The sequence below is a fragment of the Triticum dicoccoides genome, chromosome 5A (assembly GCF_002162155.2).
Source record: "Triticum dicoccoides isolate Atlit2015 ecotype Zavitan chromosome 5A, WEW_v2.0, whole genome shotgun sequence".
Taxonomy (NCBI): domain Eukaryota; kingdom Viridiplantae; phylum Streptophyta; class Magnoliopsida; order Poales; family Poaceae; genus Triticum; species Triticum dicoccoides.
In genome coordinates, this window is record NC_041388.1 from 533,474,319 (window position 1) to 533,498,143 (window position 23,825).

The following is a 23,825-nucleotide window of genomic DNA, read 5'->3' on the forward strand; positions in this document are numbered from 1 at the left end:
CTTATAGCAAGGCACACATCAGGTCTAGTACACAGCATTGCCTACATGATAGAGCCTATGGCTGAAGCATAGGGAACATCTTTCATTTTCTCTCTATCTTCTGCAGTGGTCGGGCATTGAGTCTTACTCAACTTCACACCTTGTAACACAGGCAAGAATCCTTTCTTTGCTTGATCCATTTTGAACTTCTTCAAAACTTTTTCAAGGTATGTGCTTTGTGAAAGTCCAATTAAGCGTCTTGATCTATCTCTATAGATCTTAATGCCCAATATGTAAGCAGCTTCACCGAGGTCTTTCATTGAAAAACTCTTATTCAAGTATCCCTTTATGCTATCCAGAAATTCTATATCATTTCCGAATAGCAATATGTCATCCACATATAATATCAGAAATGCTACAGAGCTCCCACTCACTTTCTTGTAAATACAGGCTTCTCCAAAAGTCGGAACAAAACCAAATTCTTTGATCACACTATCAAAGCGTTTATTCCAACTCCGAGATGCTTACACCAGTCCATAAATGGATCGCTGGAGCTTGCACACTTTGTTAGCTCCTTTTGGATCGACAAAACCTTCCGGCTGCATCATATACAACTCTTCATAATCATAAAATGCAGCAATTGCTAACATGATTTGGACAGACTTAAGCATCGCTACGGGTGAGAAGGTCTCATCGTAGTCAATTCCTTGAACTTGTTGAAAACCTTTTGCGACAAGTCGAGCTTTGTAGACAGTAACATTACCGTCAGCGTCAGTCTTCTTCTTGAAGATCCATTTATTTTCAATTGCTTGGCAATCATTGGGCAAGTCAACCAAAGTCCACACTTTGTTCTCATACATGGATCCCATCTCAGATTTCATGGCTTCAAGCCATTTTGCGGAATCTGGGCTCACCATTGCTTCTTCATAGTTCGTAGGTTCATCATGATCTAGTAGCATGACTTCCAGAACAGGATTACCGTACCACTCTGGTGCGGATCTTACTCTGGTTGATCTACGAGGTTCAGTAGTAACTTGTTCTGAAGTTTCATGATCATCATCATTAGCTTCCTCACTAATTGGTGTAGGTGTCACAGAAACCGGTTTCTGTGATGTACTACTTTCCAATAAGGGAGCAGGTACAGTTACCTCATCAAGTTCTACTTTCCTCCCACTCACTTCTTTTGAGAGAAACTCCTTCTCTAGAAAGGATCCATTCCTAGCAACAAATGTCTTGCCTTCGGATCTGTGATAGAAGGTGTACCCAACACTCTCCTTCGGGTATCCTATGAAGACACATTTCTCCGATTTGGGTTCGAGCTTATTAGGTTGAAGTTTTTTCACATAAGCATCGCAGCCCCAAACATTCAGAAACGACAACTTTGGTTTCTTGCCAAACCATAGTTCATAAGGCATCGTCTCAACGGATTTTGATGGTGCCCTATTTAACGTGAATGCGGCCGTCTCTAAAGCATAACCCCAAAACGATAGCGGTAAATCTGTAAGAGACATCATAGATCGCACCATATCAAGTAAAGTACGATTACGATGTTCGGACACACCATTACGCTGTGGTGTTCCGGGTGGCGTGAGTTGCAAAACTATTCCGCATTGTTTCAAATGTAAACCAAACTCGTAACTCAAATATTCTCCTCCACGATCAGATCGTAGAAACTTTATTTTCTTGTTACGATGATTTTCAACTTCACTCTGAAATTCTTTGAACTTTTCAAATGTTTCAGACTTATGTTTCATTAAGTAGATATACCCATATCTGCTTAAATCATCTGTGAAGGTGAGAAAATAACGATATCCGCCACGAGCTTCAACATTCATTGGACCACATACATCTGTATGTATGATTTCCAACAAATCTGTTGCTCTCTCCATAGTACCGGAGAACGGTGTTTTAGTCATCTTGCCCATGAGGCACGGTTCGCAAGTACCAAGTGATTCATAATCAAGTGGTTCCAAAAGTCCATCAGTATGGAGTTTCTTCATGCGCTTTACACCGATATGACCTAAACGGCAGTGCCACAAATAAGTTGCACTATCATTATCAACTCTGCATCTTTTGGCTTCAACATTATGAATATGTGTATCACTACTATCGAGATTCATCAAAAATAGACCACTCTTCAAGGGTGCATGACCATAAAAGATATTACTCATATAAATAGAACAACCATTATTCTCTTGTTTAAATGAATAACCGTCTCGCATTAAACAAGATCCAGATATAATGTTCATGCTCAACACTAGCACCAAATAACAATTATTTAGGTCTAATACTAATCCCGATGGTAGATGTAAAGGTAGCGTGCCAACCGCGATCACATCGACTTTGGAACCATTTCCCACGCGCATCGTCACCTCGTCCTTCGCTAGTGTTCGCTTAATCCGTAGTCCCTGTTTCGAGTTGCAAATATTAGCAACAGAACCAATATCAAATACCCAGGTGCTACTGCGAGCTCTAGTAAGGTACACATCAATAACATGTATATCACATATACCTTTGTTCATCTTGCCATCCTTCTTATCCGCCAAATACTTGGGGCAATTCCGCTTCCAGTGACCAGTCTGCTTGCAGTAGAAGCACTCAGTTTCAGGCTTAGGTCCAGACTTGGGTTTCTTCTCCTGAGCAGCAACTTGCTTGCTATTCTTCTTGAAGTTCCCCTTCTTCTTCCCCTTGCCCTTTTTCTTGAAACTAGTGGTCTTGTTGACCATCAACACTTGATGCTCCTTCTTGATTTCTACCTCATAGCTTTTAGCATTGCGAAGAGCTCGGGAATTGTCTTATCCATCCCTTGCATATTATAGTTCATCACGAAGCTCTTGTAGCTAGGTGGAAGTGATTGGAGAATTCTATCAATGACGCAATTATCCGGAAGATTAACTCCCAGTTGAATCAAGTGATTATTATACCCAAACATTTTGAGTATATGCTCACTGACAGAACTGTTCTCCTCCATCTTGCAGCTATAGAACTTATTGGAGACTTCATATCTCTCAATCCGGGCATTTGCTTGAAATATTAGCTTCAACTCCTGGAACATCTCATATGCTCCATGACGTTCAAAACGTCATTGAAGACCCGGTTCTAAGCCGTAAAGCATGGCACATTGAACTATCGAGTAGTCCTCAGCTTTGCTCTGCCAGACGTTCTTAACGTCGACAGTTGCACCAGCAGCAGGCCTGGCACCCAGCGGTGCTTCCAGGATGTAATTCTTCTGTGCAGCAATGAGGATAATCCTCAAGTTACGGACCCAGTCCGTATAATTGCTACCATCATCTTTCAACTTTGCTTTCTCAAGGAACGCATTAAAATTCAACGGAACAACAGCACGGGCCATCTATCTACAATCAAACATAAACAAGCAAGATACTATCAGGTACTAAGTTCATGATAAATTTAAGTTCAATTAATCATATTACTTAAGAACTCCCACTTAGAAAGACATCCCTCTAATCTTCTAAGTGACCACGTGATCCAAATCAACTAAACCATAACCGATCATCACGTGAAATGGAGTAGTTTTCAATGGTGAACATCACTATGTTGATCATACCTACTATATGATTCACGCTCGACCTTTCGGTCTCGGTGTTCCGAGGCCATATCTGCATATGCTAGGCTCGTCAAGTTTAACCTAAGTATTCTGCGTGTGCAAAACTGGCTTGCACCCGTTGTAGATGGACGTAGAGCTTATCACACCCGATCATCACGTGGTGTCTGGGCACGACGAACTTTGGCAATGGTGCATACTCAGGGAGAACACTTTTATCTTGAAATTTAGTGAGAGGTCATCTTATAATGCTACCGTCAATCAAAGCAAGATAAGATGCATAAAAGATAAACATCACATGCAATCAATATAAGTGATATGATATGGCCATCATCATCTTGTGCTTGTGATCTCCATCTCCGAAGCATCGTCATGATCACCATCGTCACTGGCGCGACACCTTGATCTCCATCGTAGCATCGTTGTCGTCTCACCAATCTTATGCTTCTACGACTATCGCTACCGCTTAGTGATAAAGTAAAGCATTACAGGGCGATTGCATTGCATACAATAAAGCGACAACCATATGGCTCCTGCCAGTTGCCGATAACTTGGTTACAAAACATGATCATCTCATACAATAAAATTTAGCATCATGCCTTGACCATATCACATCACAACATGCCCTGCAAAAACAAGTTAGACGTCCTCTACTTTGTTTGTTGCAAGTTTTACGTGGCTGCTACGGGCTTAGCAAGAACCAATCTTACCTACGCATCAAAAACCACAACGATAGTTTGTCAAGTTGGTGTTGTTTAAACCTTCGCAAGGACCGGGCGTAGCCACACTCGGTTCAACTAAAGTTGGAGAAACTGACACCCACCAGCCACCTGTGTGCAAAGCACGTTGGTAGAACTAGTCTCGCGTAAGCGTACACGTAATGTCGGTCCGGGCCGCTTCATCCAACAATACCGCCGAACCAAAGTATGAGATGCTGGTAAGCAGTATGACTTATATCGCCCACAACTCACTTGTGTTCTACTCGTGCATATAACATCAACACATAAAACCTAGGCTCGGATACCACTGTTGGGGAAGGTAGTAATTTCAAAAAAATTCCTACGCACACGCAAGATCATGGTGATTCACAGCAACGACAGGGGAGAGTGTTGTCTACGTATCCTCATAGACCGGAAGCGGAAGAGTTATAACAACGCGGTTGATGTAGTCGTACGTCTTCACAGCCCGACCGATCAAGCACCGAAACTACGGCACCTCTGAGTTTTTGCACATGTTCTACTCGATGACGATCCCCGGACTCCGATCCAGCAAAGTGTCGGGGATGAGTTCCGTCAGCATGACAGCGTGGTGACGATCTTGATGGTCTACCGTCGCAGGGCTTCGCCTAAGCACCGCTACAATATTATCGAGGATTATGGTGGATGGGGGCACCGCACACGGCTAAGAGATCAATGGTCAATTGTTGTGTCTCTGGGGTGCCCCCTTTCCCCCGTATATAAAGGAGTGGAGGAGGGGGCCGGCCAAGGAGGGTGGCGCGCCCAAGAGGGGGAGTCCAACTCCCACCGGGAGTAGGACTCCCCTTTTTCCTATTAGGAGTAGGAGAGGGAAGGAAGAGGAAGGAGGGAGGAAGGAAAGGGGGGGCCGGCCCCCTTCCCAATTCGGATTGGGCTTGGGGGGCGCGCCCCTCCCTTGCTCCTTTCCCCTCCTTTCCACTAAGGCCCAATAAGGCCCATATACTTCCCGGGGGGTTCCGATAACCTCCCGGTGATCCGGTATTGTCCCAATCTTACCCGGAACCTTTCCGGTGTCCAAATATAGTCGTGCAATATATCGATATTTATGTCTCGACCATTTCGAGACTCCTCGTCAAGTCCGTGATCACATCCGGGACTCCGAACAACCTTCAGTACATCAAAATATATAAACTCATAATGAAACTGTCATCGTAACGTTAAGCGTGTGGACCCTACGGGTTCGAGAACAATGTAGACATGACCGAGACACGTCTCTGGTCAATAACCAATAGCGGAACCTGGATGCTCATATTGGCTCCTACATATTCTATGAAGATCTTTATCGGTCAGACCGCATAACAACATACGTTGTTCCCTTTGTCATCGGTATGTTACTTGCCTGAGATTCGATCGTCGGTATCTCAATACCTAGTTCAATCTCGTTACGGGCAAGTCTCTTTACTCGTTTCGTAATACATCATCTTAAGTGATGTGTATTACCGAGAGGGCCTAGAGATACCTCTCCGACAATCGGAGCGACAAATCCTAATCTCGAAATACGCCAACCCAACATGTACCTTTGGAGACACCTGTAGAGCACCTTTATAATCACCCAGTTACGTTGTGACGTTTGGTAGCACACAAAGTGTTCCTCCGGTAAACGGGAGTTGCATAATCTCATAGTCATAGGAACATGTATAAGTCATGAAGAAAGCAATAGCAACATACTAAACGATCGGGTGCTAAGCTAATGGAATGGGTCATGTCAATCACATCATTCTCCTAATGATGTGATCCCGTTAATCAAATGACAACTCATGTCTATGGTTAGGAAACATAACCATCTTCGATTAACGAGCTAGTCAAGTAGAGGCATACTAGTGACACTTTGTTTGTCTATGTATTCACACAAGTATTACGTTTCCGGTTAATACAATTTTAGCATGAATAATAAACATTTATCATGATATAAGGAAATAAATAATAACTTTATTATTGCCTCAAGGGCATATTTCCTTCAGGTTTTGATTCAACTACATGCATGAACATGTACCAAGTCAAGCCACTCGAACATTAAGAGGAGGATACCATATCATCATACTAGATCACAATCATTTTAACACAATGTTGATATCCAAGATAAATCATTATCCACTCCCAACTATTTATGCATGGCAAGAGAAACTATAATCTATAATGGTCATTGCAAACATGTTTAATCATAATGGGCCGAATCATGGATACTAGGTTAAACGTATTTACACAAACAGAACAAGTCGAGTTCATACCAGTTTCTCTCTGCCACGACCAGTTCATCGAATGTCGTCATTATTGCCTTTCACTTGCACAACCGAACGATATGAAAATAATAATAGTGCAAGAGTGCCATGGACTAAGCTGGAATATGCAAACATTTTATTCAACAAGAGAAGACAAGGTAAAATGGGCTCTTTATTAGATCAACAATTATTCATATGAGAGCCACTCAACATTTTCATCGTGGTCTTCTCCTCGGTACAACTCGAATAAAAAGAAAAAGAAATTCAGAGAAACACACTGAAGTATTTTTTGGAGTTTTTGGTTTTCTTGAGCAAGCAAATAAAAGGGAAAAGCAAAAATGAGAAAAACTATTTACACGGGAAAGCTCCTAACAAGCAAAAGAAGAACAAGGAAATCCTTTTGGGTTTTCTCTTTAATATTACTACTAAGCATGCATAGAAAGTAAACTAGCTACAACTAATTTTTTGTTTTTTCTAAAGTTTTTCAAACACATAAGAAGAAAGCAAGAAAAATAAATCTAAGCATGGGTGATACAATGAAAAAGTGTGAACACCGACAAATGAAATAAGTGATCATGAATGTAAAGTTGGTGGAAACACGTACTCCCCCAAGCTTAGGCTTTTGGCTTAACTTGGTAGACAGTCAGTAGCCTGGATAGTAGTTGGTGTGGTAGCTCATGGAGGCTCTTGGTGCAGATGCCTCAGCCTGTCGTGCTGCCTCCACTGCTGCATTGTGAGCTCAGGCCTTGCTCTCAAGAACAAAATATCTTTCTTTGTTACCTGAAATGTAGGGACCGAGACCGGCAATGTGAACATATTTCTCAAATTCCTCCTTAATGCCCACACACATCATATAATCATCACAAGTCCATAAGCATGTTTTGGTGGCGGCATCTCGTGTGGAACTTTCACTTGGTTCAACATAAGAACGGCGAGTGGAGCTGTCACTAGAAGATGCCCCCGAGGATCGCCTCCTCGAAGAACTCCTTCCAAAAAGGTTCATCGCGTTCACATACAATTTTCTGGAAAAAATTGAGTGTAAAAATTTATCAATAAAACTTTACAAAATTGATAGCAACTACTCATAGGGATACATAGAGGCCATAACAAGCATTCAAACTACTTAGAACTCTAAAAATTCAACATGCAATCTCATCTACAACAGCACCAAGAGTAGCTAATTATTCAAAATATAAACCACTAAAACAAAAACAAATTGGACACATGATGGAGTCACATACCAAGCAACAATCCCCCAAAACAGTTTTAGAAACGGAGCTTCGAGCAAAGAGATCGAAATCCGTGGGTTTGAGAGCAAGAACACATGAGAGAGAGAGAGCAATGGAGAATTTTTGTCTGGAGGTAAGTGATGATGTGGTGTGAAGACATAAGTGAGGGGGCCCATGTGGGGACTGCAACCCACCAGGGTGCACCTGGGTGTCCTGGCGCGCCCAGGTGGGTTGTGCCCACCTGGTGCACCTCCCTCTGATATTATTTGCAATAGAAATTCAGAAATATTCAGAAAAAATCATATTAAATTTTCAGGGCATTCTGAGAACTTTTATTTTTGGGTCATTTTTTATTGCACGGGAAATTTAGAAAACATACAAAGCATGGCATTTTATTTTATTTAACTAATAAAAATAGAAAACAAAAGGTAGGAACATAAGGTAGTGCTTACTAAATTCATCAACTTCATACCGGTCAAAAATGATCCATTAATAAGGTTGATCAGGTCTTATTAACAACCACTTTTGATTAACATGAAGCCGAAGAACTTTCTTAAATCACTAAGTTACCTCAATGGGGATATGAATGTCCCCAACATTAAGCATTTCATATTTCTTTTTGACAGTAGATATAGGTATTTGAAAACTTCCAATAGAGATTGTCGGAGATTTTTCAATAACATTAATACCATTCACTTGGAATTGTTTCTTCGGAAAGTGCACCATATGCTCATTACCATTGATATGAAAAGTGACCTTGCTTTTATTGCAATCAATAACAGCCCCTGCAGTATTCAAGAAGGGTCTACCAAGGATAATCGACATGTTGTCGTCCTCGGGCATCTCAAGTATAACAAAGTCAGTCAAAATAGTAACATTAGCAACAACAACAGGCACATCCTCATAGATACCGATAGGTATGGCAGTTGATTTGTCAGCCATTTGCAAAGATATTTCAGTAGGTGTGAGTTTATTCAAATCAAGTCTTTTATATAAGGAGAAAGGCATAACACTAACACCAGCTCCTAAATCACACAAAGAAGTTTTCACATAATTCTTTTTGATAGAGCAAGGTATAGTTGGTATTCCCGGATCTCCAAGTTTTTTAGGTACTCCATCTTTAAAAGTGTAATTAGCAAGCATAGTGGAGATTTCAGTTTCCGGTATTTTTTCTCTTATTGGTGATGATGTCTTTCATATACTTTGCATAAGGAGGCATTTTCAAGATATCAGTCAAGCGAGTATGCAAAAAGACTGGCCTCAGCATTTCAGCAAAGCGTTCAAATTCTTCATCATCTTTCTTTTTAGTTGACTTGGGTGGAAAAGGCATAGGTTTTTGAACCCACGGTTCTCTTTCTTTACCATGTTTTCAAGCAATGAAGTCTCTTTTATCATATCTTTTATTCTTAGGTTGTGGGTTATCAAGATCAACAGGTGGTTCCATCTCAACACCATTATCTGGTTCTTTTTCATTATTTCGTTGAGAGTCTTCATGAACCTCATCATTATCTTTTTCATTATCACTAGGTGAGTGTTCATGGAAGTTTCATTATCATTATCTGGAGGTTTTTCTATTTCAGGTTCATTAGAGGTATGCAAAGTCCTGTTATTTTTCTTTTTTTCTTTAAGAAGGACCAGGTGCATCAGTGTTAACTCTTTGTGAATCTTGTTCAAATCTTTTAGGGTGTCCCTCGGGATAAAGTGGTTCCTGAGTCATTACCTCCTCTAGTTGCAACTCTAACAGCAAAGTCATGTATATTATTATTCATTTCATCAAGCAACTCTCTTTGTGATTTAGCAACTTGTTCTAACTGAGTTTTAACCATAGAAGCATGCTTTCCAACACCTATAACATTTGCATTGAAGTGATCTTGTTTTCTAATATAGTTTTCAAACTCATAAAGGCATTGGCTAGGGTGCATACTGTCAGGATTGTCATTATCATTGAACTTCATTAAAGCATTTACCTCTACCACCTTAGGCAGTGCTGGTGTATTAAAACCATGTATTTCTTCAATAGGAGGTAAATTTTTAACATCCTCGGCTTTAATACCTTTTTCCTTCATAGATTTCTTTGCCTCTTGCATATCCTCAGGACTGAGATATAATATACCCATCTTCTTCGGAGTGGGTTTAACCGGTGGTTCAGGAATAGCCCAATCATCATAATGTTTCAATATATTATTCAATAATTCTTCAGCTTGCCCAACAGTTCGTTCCCTGAAAACACAACCAACACAACTATCTAGGGAATCCGTAGAAGCATCAATTAGTCCATTCTAGAAGATATCAAGTATTTCATTTTTCTTAAGAGGATGATCAGGCAAAGCATTAAGTAATTGGCAAAGCCTCCCCCAAGCTTGTGGGAGACTCTTTTCTTTAGTTTGCACATAATTAAATATTTCCTGTAAAGCAGCTTGTTTCTTATGAGCAGGGAAATATTTTTCAGAGAAGTAATAAATCATATCCCGAGGACTACGCACACAACCAGGAGCAAGAGTATTGTATCAAGATTTAACATCACCCTTTAATGAGAACAGAAATAATTTGAGAATAAAGTAGTAGCGAGTTTTCTCGTCATGAGTAAAAAGGGTGGCTATGTCATTCAACTTAGTAAGATGTGCCACAACAGTTTCAGTTTCATAACCATGGAAAGGATCAGATTCAACCAAAGTAATTAACTCTGGGTCGACAGAGAATTCATAATCCTTATCATCAATAAAAATAGGTGAAGTAGAAAACTTACGATCATATTTCATTCTAGCATTCAGAGATTTTTATTTATACTCGCATAATAATTTCTCTAGATCATCTCTATCTCTGCAAGCAAGAATATCTCTAGTTGTCTCCTCATTCATAACATAACCTTCTGGTACCTTAGGCAATTCATATCTAGGAGGGCTAGTTCTAGCAGGTGTTTCAGGAGATTCAACTTCAAGCTCATCATCAGATTCAACAACATCACGTTGTATTACTCTAGCAATTTGTTTATCAAGAAAGTCACCAAGTGGCACATCATCATTATCAAGCAAGGTACTAGCATCATCGTAGGCACTATCCATAGAAGAAGTAGGATCATCAATAACTTGCGACATATCAGAATTAATAGCATGTGGTGGTGTTGCAAGTTTACCTATAACAGAAGGTGAATCTAAAGCAGAACTGGATGGCAGTTCCTTACCTCCCCTCGTCTTTGAGGGAAAAATCTTAGTCTTAGCATCCTTCAGATTCTTCATAGTGATAATACAATAATAATCCCAAGTGACTCAACAAATATAGCTATGCTCCTCAGCAACGGCGCCATAAAAAGGTCTTGATAACCCACAAGTATATGGGATCGCAACAGTTTTCGAGGGTAGAGTATTCAACCCAAATTTATAGATCCGACACAAAGGGAGCCAAAGAATATTTGAAGGTATTAGCAGCTGAGTTGTCAATTCAACCACACCTGGAGATTAATTATCTGCAGCAACGTGATCGGTAGCAAAGTAATATGATAGTTTTGATAATAGTGATAGCAGTAGCAGTAATGGTAAAAGTGATAGCAATAGTTTTGTAGCAAGTGCAACAGTAACGACAGCAGTAGTAACTTAGCAAGAACAATATAGGATAAATTCGTAGGCATTGGATCGGTGACTTGTTGTATGATATTCATCATGAGACATTTATAACCTAGGGCGATACAACACTAGCTCCAGTTCGTCAATATAATGTAGGCATGTATTCCGTAAATAGTCATACATGCTTATGGAAAGAACTTGCATGACATCTTTTGTCCTACCCTCCCATGGCAGTGGGGTCCTATTAGAAACTAAGGGATATTAAGGCCTCCTTTTAATAGAGAACCGGAACAAAGCATTAACACAAGGTGAATACATGAAATCCTCAAACTACGATCATCATCGGGAGTGGTCCCGACTATTGTCACTCCGGGGTTGCTGGATCATAACACGTAGTAGGTGACTATAACTTGCAAGATCGGATCTAGAACATGGATATAATTGTGATAACATAAACGGTTCAAATCTGAGTTCATGGCACCCAGGCCCAAAGTGACAAGCATTAAGCATGGCAAAGTCATAGCAACATCAATCTTAGACCATATAGTGGATACTAGGGATCAAGCCCTAACAAAACTAACCCGATTACATGATGAATATCATCCAACTCCTCACCGACCAGCGAGCCAACAAAGGAATTACTCACTCCCGGTGGGGAGCATCATGGAATTGGCGATGGAGAAGGGTTGGTGATGATGAAGGATGAAGATCCCCCTCTCCGGAGCCCCAAACGGACTCCATATCTGGCCTCCCGATGAAGAATAGGAGGTGACGATGGCTCCGTCTCGTGGATCACAATAATTCTTTTTCCCTGATTTTTTTTCTGGAAAAATAGGATTTTATAGCGTCAATTTCAGGGTCTGGGGGCCACTAGGTGGGGACAACCCACCTGGGCGCGCCAGGAGAGGGGGCGCGCCTTGGTGGGTTGTGCCCACCCAGGTGCCCCTCTTCGATGGATCTTGGCTCCAGAAATTCTTATTTATTGTATAAAAAATCCTCGCAAAGTTTCGTTCCAATCCAAGAACTTTATTCTGCACAAAAACAACACCATGGTAGTTCTGCTGAAAACAACGTCGGTCCAGGGTTAGTTTCATTCAAATCATGCAAATTAGAGTCCAAAACAAGAGGAAAAGCATTGGGAAAAGTAGATATGTTGGAGACGTATCAGGAGCCTCTGTCAAGATTGTGGAGTTGAATCAAGGAGTTTGTAAGGGCAAGGAGATCGCCTACTTCGTGAAGATCTACCCAAGTGAGGCAAGTCCTTCGTGGGTGATGGCCATGGTGGGATAGCCAAGGTTGCTTCTTCGTGGACCCTTCATGGGTGGAGCCCTCCGTGGACTCGCGCAACCGTTACCCTTCATGGGTTGAAGTCTCCATCAACGTGGATGTACGATAGCACCACTTATCGGAACACGCCAAAAACCTCCGTGTCTACATTGCGTTTTCTCCCTCCAAACTCCTCCCCTTTACCTTCATATGCAATGATTTACATTCCGCTGCTATACTCTTAGAATTGCATGTGTAGGTTGATTGCTTGACTTGTGTTAATTTGCTAAAATCTGCCAAGACTTAAAATTGGGAAAGGCTAGATTTTTATTTGGTCAAGTACTCTAATCACCCTCCCCTCTAGACATACTTTTGATCCTACACATGCACCGGGTGTTGTTGAAGATGCGGGCATTGTGTTCCTTCCAGAGCTTCCATGCAACAAGGCAAATAGCTAACTTCCAAGTATTCTTGTGCACAGGAGCCGGCAGAGCACAGAGCTGGCCCATCCAAGATGATCGGAGGGATCCATCACTACTGGCCGCGGTGATCGCCACCTGCAGCATGTAGAAGTGGGTCCCTAGCTTGTCGATGATGCAACTCCAAACCTTGGTCAAGAACGGGCAGTCACCCAGCAGGTGAGTGGCTGTCTCCAGCACCGTTGAGCATAGCGAGTAACTCGGATTGTGTGGAATGCCTCGGATAGCCAAGTTATCACCAGTCATGCACCGTCCTCGGATGGCAAGCTAGAGGAAAGTTTTGGCGTGTGGCGCTGCCTTGGCTGACCAAATAAGATTGTTGTTGTTCGTGCGCAGAGCTACTTCAAATTGGTAGAGGTGGCTAGGATGACTTGGCTATGTATGTGCCATCCACTGTCCACTTCCACCAAACCGTGTCACCCATTTCATCGGTGAAGGTGATGCTAGGGGCCATCTCCGTCAGGCTGCAGAGCTGTTATAGCACGATGACCAAAGGGTTGGCGTTCAGGAGCCATGTCCATCTGTTACTGGTGAGCACGTCGCGCAAGCATAGCCGACATTTCGTGCAGTATTTTATTAGCTCCAACCATCGCTCAACGGGACGGAGCTCACAAGCCCATGAATCCCAGAAGGTGGTGAGTCTACCATCTCCAATTGCATTGCTGTTGAGGATCTGAATAGCTCTTCAGCCGACCTCTCTGGTAGGAGAGTGATGCCATGCAACGACCTTGTTTGGTCAATCCATTGCAACCATTGCGAGCGACACCTGAGAGCTCCTCCTTTATGTTCTAGGTCCATGATACCAAGGCCTCCGAACGCCTTCGGTCGACATACAACAGAACAGATCACCAAGCACTTCACGGCCGTTGCATTTTGATCTTGTGCCCACAGGAAGCCACATAGTACTTTGTTTATTCTTTTGATCAGCCAAACAAGGGGGGCCATCGCCATTAGCTGAAAAACCACCCTGGATGAAAGCATCGATCGGACGAGTTCAACCTGGCCCGATAGGGCAATGCTTTGCTTTCCAGCCCCCGGTGCGCTCGGCAATTTTGTCGATGATGGGTTGTTGTGGTCCACCCAGCGCAGACAATTATCAGACAGAGGCATTCCCAGGTAGGTGAATGGGAAACGTGCCACCGGCCAACCGGAGTCGAGCGCGATGTTGTTGATGATTGAGTCCTCAGTGCAGCCAATGGCGATGACCGCACTTCTGTTCCAGTTAGCATGCAGCCCTGTAGCATCACCAAACAACCTTAGTAGTTACATGATTCCTCTGAATTCGGTGTCCTTGGCATTGAGAAAGAAGAGGACGTTGTCTGCATACAGGGATGCTCTAGAGGGTGACCTTGTTTTGCCGAGCGGAGCGAGGACACCGTTGACTGCAACAAAGTTCATCATGGACGATAGTGTGTCCATAGCAATGACGAACGGAAGGGGGGATAGGGGATCCCCTGCCGGAGCCCTTTCGAGTTTCAAATGGTGCCTGTGAGGTCCCCTGTTGACCAGCACCTTAGTGGATGACGTCACGAGCAATCTAGCAATCCATCTCACCCATTGGTCGCTGAATCCTCTCCTTTTCAACAGTTGCAGCAAGAATTCCCAAGAGAGGCAGTCAAAAGCTTTGGATCAATATTTTACCTTGCACTGCCTGGACGTGGGCTGGGCGGGGAAAAGCATATTTTACATCGCCTTTCTAAGAAGGACACAAATTCTAACCAAACTTTAAAAAGCCACATAAAAACAGAGCTCTCCCAATGGTAAGGACTGATATTCATCGTGCCTCCATGGTCGTAAGGGCGCCCAAGACAAGGCAAATCGGCGGCGGCACCTACGGAAGGTAGAGGAAACCTTATCATTGTGCGTCCAAGAGAACGTAGGGGTACGCCTTGTAGCTATTTGTGATTTTTTCCCTCTTCTTGTTAAGCTTTCGATGAATCGTCATCTTGATCACGATGTTTCATGGTAACAGTGTTTTTTTGCGGGTGAATAGTGGTTGTGTAACTAATAAAAAATAGTGGTTGTGTAAAATAATGCAATACAATGTGGCATTCATATTTTTCTTGACAACAAATTGGCTTCTGTAATTAAGTATACCATGACAGCATATCATTCTGAATATCGAATTGGCCCAAGGCACTCACTTTTTTTAGAGTACCTAAGGCACTCACGGCCTATCAGTAAGAGAGAATTCCTTATTTGGCCCTTTCTTGAAATTTGGTTCCCATTTTGGCCCTGGTAAAAAAATTCTTCCTATTTTGACACTCAAACTTTATTTTGTTTCCTCTATGACATTTTCGTCAGTTTTGACAACTAACACCGTTAAATGCAACATTAAAAGTCCATTTTACCTCTGATGTATTTTGTGACCAAAATTATGAGCTGGAAGTCAAAAGCAATGGTGACGTGGGCGCGTGGACAGAATGCCTCAATGCCTTGGATTTGCAACAAAATTATATTACAAGATTGTACTGAGGAACCCATATTAATAAGAACCAGTGCACTAATTAACATGTACGAGCAGTACAGACATGCACAACAATCTCACGGTTTCTCTCTTCACGCACAGCGTACAGAAGAGATCCATCTCTCAATTTCTCTATTTGCACACAACACACACATCATATCACGTACACACAAAGAGCACACACTAGACCATGGAAAGCACGCAGCCACGGCGACCCAGCTAGCACGCCCCTGCCACCAACGGACCTCCGGTGTAATAACCCTGATTTTTAAGGATATTTATTTTAAGTTGCTGAGTTTAGTTAGATAATTAAATTTGTATTATTTATTTGAATAAATAATTAAGCAAATAAGATATGCTACACCAAGATTAGTACATGGATAATGGGAAGATGTACACGGATGGAGGAAATTCTACGAAGCTAAGTACTAGTACGCATGCCAATATGTAGAGAACTTGTGAGAAGAGAAGAATAGATGTGGAGTTTTTCCTCTGGCTCATGTCGGTCTGACTCAGCAGTAGTACAAAGTAAGTAGAAGTATAAATTAATCATGAAGTAGCTAGCTAGCTGTTGTTGGAAATATAAGCAAATTACTACGAGATTTAATCCGAATAAACAGAAGATAAATCATGACCACAGCAGCAGAGATTAAACTAATCATGCGAACTAGCATAGCAGATGAACATATCACATCTAGGGCACATACTAGAAGCATGAATTCTACCACGATCTCGAACAGGAAGGATAGAATCACATACGGTGCAGCGGGTGCAGCACCGCCGGCGTTGACGTTGTCGCCCATGTCATCGTGGACGAGGTTGCCGAGGTCGGGGAAGAAGTCGTTGTTCGCGAAGTCGTCCCTGCCAGCTGTGGCGCGAGTGCGCTCCCCAAAAACCTGATCGCCCCTCTCCCGTACAGGATCACGAGAGGCGGGGTTCCGGAGGCCTGTTGTCCCTTCTCGCGGTGCACGCCGGAAGGAGGGATGGAGAAGACTTGCTTGGCGGCGCAATGATCTGGAACGGTGGTGAGAAACCATATGAAGCGGTGGCGGCTAGGGTAGACGTCTGCCTGACTATATAGTGCGGGCTGGGTAGGTCGTGGGAGTAAACCCCACGTCCGAGTCGTCACGATCCAAAAGAATCGGAAACGGTTTAGTAATTAACGTGTCCGTTAATTATTAATTAATGACTCATTAATTTTTCCATGCAGCAAAAATATAGACAACGTGCATAGCTCTGTCCTCGGCTCGGCTCAATCCCGCAACCCGCGGCGCGTCGTGACGAGGCGTGGCGTGGCGAGGCGAGGCGAGCGAGGAGGAGGAGCACGCGTGTAGGTCTCCTCTTCTCATGCTCATACAAGTGGTAGAAGAGCTCACCTTATAAAGAGGTGCAACTCTCTCTCAACTTCCAGGGTGGGACTAAACTTTAGCCTCACTCACTCCACTCACATGTGTGCATGAATGGGCCAAGAGAATTTCAGAATTTTAGTTGGGCTTTGGGCCAAAGGCCTACTAGCAAAATTCCAACAATCCCCCACAAAGTCTCATTGGCACATCTCATCATTTAGTTCCAAAATATTGTTTTATATATCGATGCTTAGTGGAGACTATGAAGTTGAACTTCCACTTAGAAATTTATGCTACACTAGATCACAACTTGAATAGTGGACTATGCCTTGAACTACAAGTTTTCTGTGAAACTAGTTTCACACAAATTCTTGACCGATACTGGGCTGCCGCAAGGCTTCCCCGCGGGTGGAGCATATACGTCATACTCCAGGGCCTTTCATGAATTTATTAGAGAACACCCAATTCTCACAGACTGCGACGTTAACAGTCAAATTCATATAGGTGTGTTCCTCAGAAGATGTTCTGCAGGACAACATCTCTGCTTACCCAAATAAGCCACTTGGAACACATTAAGATAAGTATCAACCTGCCATGCAGATCAGGAGAGTATTGCATCTTCAGGGAGTGGGATAATTAATATAGGGATACTCTCCTCCCAGCTGACCAACAGCTTGTCTCCCACTTCTACTTCACGGGATCTCCGATCACATAGAGTGGTTTACCACTATGGACAACTCATGCGGTGGGTCTCAAACCCATCTCCATCGATGCATTATCTATCACATTACGTGATAGACCCTTTGTGAAGGGATCTACCAAGTTTTTCGACGTTTGGATATAATCCAACGTAATAACTCCGGAGTTCCTCAATTTTCTGACAGATTTTAGTCTCCTCTTCACATGCCTTGAGGACTTCATATTGTCCTTAGAACTGTTTATCTTGACGATCACAGTTTGATTATCACAGTTCATCAGGATAGGGGGTATTGGTTTTTCAACCATAGGTAAGTCCATCAAGAGTTCACGAAGCCACTCTGCTTCAACAGTGGCAGTGTCTAGTGCTGTGAGTTCTGCTTCCATAGTTGACCTCGTTAAGATGGTCTGCTTGCAAGACTTCCAGGAAACAGCGCCACCACCAAGTGAAAAAACATAACCACTTGTGGCCTTAATCTCATCAGCATCAGATATCCAGTTTGAGTCACTATAACCCTCCAGTACCCTTGGATACCCGGTGTAGTGAATCCCATAGCTCGCGGTGCCTTTCAAATAGCGCATAACTCTCTCAAGCGCATGCCAATGATCATCTCCCGGTTTTGACACAAACCGACTCAGCTTGCTCACAGCAAAAGAGATGTCAGGCCTCGTGGCACTCGCCAAATACATAAGTGAGCCAATAATCTGAGAATACCTCAGTTGATCTCTAGCAATCCGTCGATTCTTTCGAAGCAACACACTAGCATCATATGGAGTTGGAGAAGGCGTGCAGTCGCTATACCCAAAACGACTCAAGACCTTTTCCACATAATGAGACTGAAGCAGTGTGATCCCACCATTCTCATCTCTCAATAGCTTGATGTTTAAGATAACATCAACTACTCCTAGATCCTTCATCTCAAAACAGCGAGATAAGAAATCCTTAACCTCCTTGATTAAATCAAGGTTGGTTCCAAAGATCAATATGTCGTCGACATACAGACAAAGAATAACTCCTTCGCCCCCACCATAGCGATAGTACACACACTTGTCACCATCGTTTACTACAAAGCCGGCAGCAGTTAATGTTCTTTCGAACTTCTCATGCCACTCCTTAGGAGCTTGTTTAAGGCCGTATAAAGACTTTAATAACTTGCACACCTTTCCTTCTTGACCAGGTACTACAAAACCATCTGGCTGATCCATGTAAATTTCCTCCTTCAACTCTCCATTGAGGAAAGCCGTATTAACGTCCATTTGATGAACGAGAAGACCATGTGAGGCAGCCAGTGATAGTAGCACCCGAATTGTGGTCAGTCTAGCCACGGGTGAGTAAGTATCAAAGAAGTCTTCACCTTCTTTCTGGGTATAACCCTTGGCCACAAGCCGTGCCTTGTACTTTTCAATCGTACCATCAGGTCTAAGCTTCTTCTTGAACACCCACTTACATCCTACAGGTTTGCACCCATAAGGACGGTCAGTGATCTCCCGGGTACTATTATCTAAGATGGAATCCATCTCGCTACGTACAGCTTCCTTCCAGTAGTCAGCATCAGGAGATGCATAGGCTTCTGAAATAGTCCTGGGTGTGTCATCCACGAGGTAGACAATGAAATCATCACCAAAAGACTTTGCAGTCCTCTGTCTCTTACTCCTCATAGGAGTTCCATTGTTACCCTTAACAGGATTCTCAACGTGTTCCATCGCAATGGTGGGTTCAGGAATTACAGTGAATTCCTCACTAGATGGAGTAGGTATCTCCTGGTTTGATGAACTCGACATATCCTTCATAGGAAATATGTCCTCAAAGAAAGTTGCATCATTTGATTCCATAATCGTACCAACATGCATGTCAGATACCTCAGATTTTATTATCAAAAATCTATAGCCGATGCTATGAAAAGCATAGCCCAGAAGAACACAATCCACGGTTTTTGGTCCAAGCTTGCGCTTCTTGGGAATTGGTATATTGACTTTCGCCAAACAACCCCAAGTACGTAGATAAGAGAGTTTCAACCTTTTCCTTTCCCATTCCTCAAATGGAGTCATGGTCTTATGCTTTGTGGGAACTCGGTTTAGGACATGACACGTAGTCATTAGCGCCTCCGCCCACTATTCCTTGGATAGACCCGAAGTGTCTAACATGGTGTTAACCATATCAGTTAGAGTTCGGTTCTTTCTTTCGGCTACCCCATTTGACTGGGGTGAGTAGGAGGCGTCCTCTCATGGATTATACCATGTTCCGCACAAAACAGATCAAATTCATTGGAAAAATACTCTCCACCACAATCGGACCTAAGCCGTTTAATTTTTTCGATCAAGTTGGTTCTCTACCTCAGCTTTATAGTTTTTAAAGAAAGTCAAAAGCCTCATCTTTTGATTTCAGAAGATACACATAACAATATCTAGTGGAGTCATCAATCAACGTCATGAAGTATCTCTTTCCACCTTTTGTCAACATGCCATTCATCTCACAAAGATCAGAATGTATAAGCTCAAGTGGCGCCAAGTCTCTTGCCTCTGCAGTCTTATGGGACTTGCGAGGTTGCTTAGCTTGCACACATACTTGGCACTTGGAGCCTTTGACAGTAGAGATTTTCGGAATTAAATTCATATTGGCTAACCGCGTCATGCAACCAAAGTTAATATGACAGAGTCGTGAATGCCAAATATCAGACTCATTATTGTGGCAAACATTATTAATAACTTTAGTGCAAATATCTGACAAAGATAGGCGGAACAAGCCTCCGCACTCATAGCCTTTTCCAACAAATTGTCCACACTTAGAGATTATAACTTTATTGGATTCGAAAACCAACTTAAAACCATCTCGACATAAACGGGAACCGCTAACGAGATTTTTATTGATGGACGGCACATGATGAACGTTCTTCAGACGCACAGTCTTCCTCGAAGTAAACTTCAGATCGACCGTACCAACACCTCGAACGATGGCATGTGACCCGTTCCCCATCAGCATGGGTGAAGTCCCTGTTGCCTGGTAAGAAGAAAACATGGAGGCGTCAGCACAAACATGTACATTGGCACCGGTGTCAATTAACCAATCAGGGGATTGAAATACTAAAAGGATGGTAGGAAAAATACCGTACCCTGATTCCTTCATATCAGTATCACCGATGACAACATTAGCAGACTTGCCTCTCTTCTCATGTTCGCGCTCCTTAAAGCGGTTAGGACACTTCGGAGCCCAGTGATTAGGATCACTGCAGACATGGCAAAGTCCCTTCCCCTTCTTATGAGAATTCTTCTTGAAGTTGGTAGAATATGATGGCTTGTTCTTTGTATCAAACTTGCCTTTGCCCTGAGTTTTGTTCTTATTGTTTTTGAACTTGTTGGGCTGGGAGTTCTTCTTCTGTACCATGTGGGCACTAGAACCTCCCTCAGCAACTCGAGCACGTGTGTCCTTTGCTCTCGCCTTCTCTTCAACATCAAGAGTACCAATGAGATCCGCAACGGAAAACTCATGTCTCTTGTGTTTCAGGGAAGTAGCAAAATTGTTCCACGAAGGTGGAAGATTGGCAATGATGCCTCCGGCAACAAATTTGTCCAGCAACACACACTTGAAGTACTCAAGTTCTTTTGCGAGCGACTGTATCTCATGAGCCTGCTGTACAACAGGGCGCTCATCAGTCATCTTGTAGTCATAGAATTGCTCCATGACGTACAACTCGCTGCCGGTGTCCGAGGCACCAAACTTGGCCTCGAGCGCAGCCCACATGTCCTTGCCATTGTCAAACGACATATACGAATCCACAATGGAGTCATCAAGAACACTCAGGAGATCGCCTTTAAAGAGGGTATCGATCTTCTCAAAAGCTTCCAGCTGTGCTGGATTAAGATCGCCCTCAGGCTTGCCCTTGGTGGCATCATAGCAGCCCATGGTCTGAAACCAGTAGACTGCTCTCGTGCGCCACCTCTTATATTGCGCCCCCTTAAAGGCGGGCGGCTTCAGATGCGCAGCAAAACCACTCAGAGTAAATTGCCTATAATCAGGTTTTTGGATTGTTGGAAATATGAGCAAATTACTATGAGATTTAATCCGAATAAACAGAAGATAAATCATGACCACAGCAGCAGAGTTTAAACTAATCATGCGAACTAGCATAGCAGATGAACATATCACATCTAGGGCACATACTAGAAGCATGAATTCTACCACGATCTCGAACAGGAAGGATAGAATCACATACGGTGCAGCGGGTGCAGCACCGCCGGCATTGACGTTGTCGCCCATGTCGTCGAGGACGAGGTTGCCGAGGTCGGGGAAGAAGTCGTCGCTGCCAGCAGTCGCGCGAGTGCGCTCCCCAAAAACCTGATCGCCCCTCTCCCGTATAGGATCACGAGAGGCGGGGTTCTGGAGGCCTGCTGTCCCTTCTCGCGGTGCATGCCGGAAGGAGGGATGGAGAAGACTTGCTTGGCGGCGCAATGATCTGGAATGGTGGTGAGAAACCATACGAAGCGGCGGCGGCTAGGGTAGATGTCTGCCTGACTATATAGTGCGGGCCGGGTAGGTCGTGGGAGTAAACCCCACGTCCGAGTCGTCACGATCCAGAAGAATCGGAAACGGTTCAGTAATTAACGTGTCCGTTAATTATTAATTAATGACTCATTAATTTTCCCATGCAGCAAAAATATAGACAACGTGCATAGCTCTGTCCTCGGCTCGGCTCAATCCCACAACCCACGGCGCGGCGCGGCGTGACGAGGCGTGGCGTGGTGAGGCGAGCAAGGAGGAGGAACGCGCGTGTAGGTCTCCTCTTCTCATGCTCATACAAGTGGTAGAAGAGCTCACCTTATAAAGAGGTGCAACTCTCTCTCAACTTCCGGGGTGGGACTAAACTTTAGCCTCACTCACTCCACTCACATGTGTGCATGAATGGGCCAAGAGCATTTCAGAATTTTAGTTGGGCTTTGGGCCAAAGGCCTACTAGCAAAATTCCAACAACTATGTGGCCTGATATTTACGGGATGTACATGCATGTGCCGGCAACACTCTAGAAATACTTAGGACATTCAAATGGCTACGTGGAGACTTTGTATGGTGGACACAGGTTTGTTTGGCCTTTGCACTAGTGAGAGGGGTAGTAACTGGAGGGTCTCGGGGGGTGACATCCCATGCTGTGACTTGGGCCTGCACGGCGCCGCCTCGACCGTCCATCACTGCTTGTCGCGCCCTCCTCCATGCCTCGCGCTGCAACTAGATTTTTCTGTTTTTTCCAATGTGATAAAAGAGGGGTAAATAAAACATTTCAAGTCACATTTGATGGTGTTAACTGCAAAAAGTGACAGAAGTATCATGTAAGGAATAAATGAATTTATGATGTCAAAAAGGGAAAAATAAATTTTCTAGGACCAAATAGGGAACCAAATTTAAAGAAAAGGCCAAATAAGGAATTCTCTCTATCAGTAAACCTATATTACTAGTTACAAATTAATGCTTTCCGGTTCGTATCGCTGCACGACGCGGGCATGTGAATTCGACGGAGACTCCAATTAGGACCGGCAGGACCTCGAGGCCAATAAAAACAACACCTCCCATATATGCACTCGACGCTCCTCCAATCACAGTCGGATGATGGCAACATGGGAGAAGATGGAAGGAACGACAGCGTCTCTCGCGAATGACGTCGTCCGCGAGATACTTGTGCGCTTGGAGAATGTCGTCGACCTCTTCCGCTGTGCAGTGTTGTGGAAGCAGATGCACCGTGTTATACTCCAGGCCTCCTTCCTTCGCCGCCTCCGCTGGCCGGACTCGACACTGTCGTTCCTCTTTGGACTCTTCATCTGGGAAAAATTCGACTTCATGCCCGCTCTTACTTTTGTCACGCCCTTCGACCCAACGAAGTACTCGTTGTTCGGTCCTCACCGCCGCAATCTCAAGTCATTTGTCCCCACAAGCAACGCGAGAGGCCGCAGAAGAGGGCTACTGCACAATGTGGTTCCGCTCGTCGCTCGCCACATCCTCGTCCTCCTCCTGCGCCTGGATATGCCCAATGTCAATGTTGATCCGGCCTCGACCATCTGGCTGGCTGTGTGTGATAACCCACAAGTATAGGGGATCGCAACAGTTTTCGATAAGTAAGAGTGTCGAACCCAACGAGGAGCTAAAGGTAGAACAAATATTCCTTAAAGTTCTATCGACCACCGATACAACTCTATGCACGCTTGATATTCGCTTTACCTAGAACAAGTATGAAACTAGAAGTACTTTGTAGGGGTTTTTGGATAGGCTTGCAAGAAAGT